The 3,296-nt window shown below is 37.6% G+C and overlaps 1 long non-coding RNA gene across 1 annotated transcript; it reads left to right on the top strand.

Moving 5' to 3' along the window:
• Nucleotides 1-2,375: 2,375 nt before the first annotated feature.
• LOC130690082 (uncharacterized) lies at nt 2,376-2,904 on the top strand. The gene is made up of 3 exons (XR_009000877.2): nt 2,376-2,514; nt 2,578-2,677; nt 2,798-2,904. It is a non-coding gene; the product is annotated as an uncharacterized LOC130690082 (long non-coding RNA).
• Nucleotides 2,905-3,296: the final 392 nt, after the last annotated feature.

Genomic DNA, 3,296 nt, shown 5'->3' with positions numbered 1-3,296 from the left:
AAATGCAAGTCCGCAAGTGACTAGAAAAAAGCCAACTTGTCATCATATGATTCATGGCTCATTGGTAGAGCATCGGCGCGGTATGCCGAACATCCAGGGTTCGATCCCTGGATAATGATTGAATGCTTACAGATAAACGATAAACCAATGGAAACAATGCTTACCATCAAAGGTGGCAAAAACAATAAAGTTGAATTGAGCAAGCTAAATAAAAAAAAGTTGATAAATGTAATGTGTAAACACAGCGAAAACAGACAATGAAAGAAACAAATTTTGGAAAAAATATTTTATAAAGAAAATTTTATTGACAATTCTCTGCACATCAGAATTATTTTTGCAACTTTAAAAAGGCACAATATCCCTTTCAAAAGTTGCCGTCAACCCAGGCAGGGGGAGACACTGCCTTGTTGACCCACCGGGGAGATTACCCGGTGATTGGCTAAGAGAAGCCGGAAGAAGAGCCGAAGATTTGGAACATTTTTACTGGAGCGATTAACCTTTAGTTCGGATTTGTGGTAGCCACGTCGCCCTCCGTGAACACATCATCGGACTAAGCGGACCCCCACGTCCCCTTTCCGGCCAGAGCCCTCCAAACCTCGGTATATGTTATTTTTATATATACCGTACAGTAGGGGCATGACCCCCTACGGGCTTATTACGAGTCAAGGGGAAACGGGGCTACGGAAAGGAAGGGAGCCCAGATATGCACTTCAATTTTTAAATAATTAATACCATAATACGCGGGAATACACAGGCTGCTAATGGAGGGAAATTCAATTCCGTATTTCAAATTATTATAACTTTTCGTCATCACATCCCAACCAGAAACCTTCGCAGGTTCACTGTTGCTATTAATCTAAACTAAGAAAATAAAATATAGATAAGCATAAAACATTCTTATTGATATAGCTTACATGGTACATAAATCCATCATCTGCCATATTCCTGTAGATTCTTGGCAGGAGCTTCTAAAAGGCTATGCAGTTGCAAATGATCACTATGGCCAAAACTTGAATACGAAAGTTTGGAAGAATTCTTCGTCTTGGCCACAGAGATCTTCTATGGGCTTTGCGATTGGACGTTCCATGCACCATAAAAAACAGAAAGGTTACAAAGTTGGTTGTTTTGATCACTAAACGTTAAGGTAAATAATGTACCTGGTCTCGGCAGTCTTAACAGCAATTTCCATTATAACCTCATATCACCTCATTTTATGGGAAAAGAATTTGGCAGGCATCAGTTCAGAATAAAAATTGTTGCATTCAAATCTTTTGACAGGTGGGATTTAGGAATGTTGCCTATGATTTCAGAATCATTAAATCCTTGTTAGTCATTGAAAGATTGCTGGTTGACACAGGCATTCATTTGGGACATGACTAATGAACTGCTTCATGGATACATCTCTTTTTTTTAGTCCTCTCCAGGATGACATGAATTCCAGCACATTCTACACAAATATCAGCACTTAGCGATATATCAATTAAAACAATTAAAATAGTACCACCTTTTAATATTTTTGACTCCCTGATTCGTCTTTGTTGCAATTGGGAAGACAAGGCAACTGATCTATGGTGATTTATTCATCACACTTGCTGTAACCATCGTCCCAATGTATCAGCTTTTCTGTCATCAGTAGTTTGCTAATACGACATTGACGATTAAAATTAGAAAACTAAACAAACTCAGCGGAAAAGCATTACCAGGGGGTAACATCTTGCATGTTGACGAAGAATCCTAGGTTTATCATGTACATGGCAGAATATCCACATTGCCTGGATGGCCCAATCCTTTGCGTAATCACACAAATAATAAATAAAACATATTGAATTGAAACCAAATTTAACTGAAGTTTTACCAAACAGCCAGCTAGCACCTCTGAATTCCAAAACTACGCCTACACATTTGTATCAAGCCTTTCCAGCATGTCTCACCTTTGGCATTTATTTGCTTTCTGCTGGCATTTGTTTCGGTTGCTTTCGCCATCTACCGGTCGGTAGATAGAAAAAAAGGCCGATATTTTTTTTTTGGGGGGGGGGGGGGGGGTAAAACGGATTGCCATAATCGATCCTTAGATATGTCGTTATTGCAGCAGATGCTCTACCATTCGGCTACGGAATTTGACACACACATTACTTAAATTAGGACTTGATTCGTGTAAAATTCACCGAAATAAATACTCTAAGCACTTTCCGAATTTTATTAAGCTACGAACACAACGGCGATTTGAACCACAGACCTTTACATCCCCATACCAACGCTTTACCAATAGCTACCTTGTCACATTCGATTATCTTTGCTGATGAATTTTGTTTTCAAATATTTTCTAGACATCTAGCGGATTAATACCAACTCTGAATCATTTGACCACGTCGGCTGTTCTGTCAGCCGTTCCATTTCGCGTGGTGTTGGACCTGGGGATAGTAGCTTAAAAGACCGTCTCTTTTCTTGAAATTTCACTACCTTTTTTTTTTTTTTTTACCTGACTTTGTGGATTGAATCCATACTAACTTAAAGGTATTATGGCAAAAACTCATGTAAAAAAGTTATTGTTTCACATATGTTCTAAATTATTTAAAGGAGCATGGCTTGGCTTCACACCACCTTTTTCATCTCCGTTAGGCACTTACACCCAGTTTTTCAGTTACAGTTGAAAGGTGCTACAAAGGATATAGAACCGGTAAAAAGGTGTAGCTTTCATATCCTTTTCACAATTTAGATCCCCTAGATTCTCGCAGGTGCCATTAGGTGGTATTGCAACTTTTCGTTAAAGGTTTAAATGTTGTAATTGTACTTTCAGGTCTTTGGAATGTACCTGATATCTGTGGTGGCTGCAGAATCATTCATATGGCAGAAAAGAAAGACATCAATGTTCTCTTGTTAGTGTAATAAAAGATGTCTATCATTCTTGCATTGGTTAATTATTTTCTTATGTGCAAGAAACAAAGAGCTCCTTCATGGTCAGTTGAATTGGGATGCATTGAGTTGACAAGTCACGTTGGGAAGGTCACTGAAAATTTAAATCTACAAAAATTTATTGTCAGTTGTGGGTTTGAAAAAGTAAATTTCTTTGTTGGATGGTAAAAATGATACATTTTTAATTAATGGCTTGAAGTTCAGTGAAATAGAAAAGGGAACTGGTTATAAAGTAATAGTTTCTGTAATTAGAACACCTAATATTATAAAATGAAATACAAAGACGGGAAATAATATTGAAATTATTTTTATTGTCCCACCTCCACCCAAACAATTCCTCCACTATTTTACAAAACACAAATTACATACAAGTACATACATAT

The sequence above is a fragment of the Daphnia carinata genome, chromosome 6 (assembly GCF_022539665.2).
Source record: "Daphnia carinata strain CSIRO-1 chromosome 6, CSIRO_AGI_Dcar_HiC_V3, whole genome shotgun sequence".
NCBI lineage: Eukaryota > Metazoa > Arthropoda > Branchiopoda > Diplostraca > Daphniidae > Daphnia > Daphnia carinata.
Note: the sequence above shows the minus strand (reverse complement) of the source record. Positions and strands in the feature narration are given on the sequence as shown.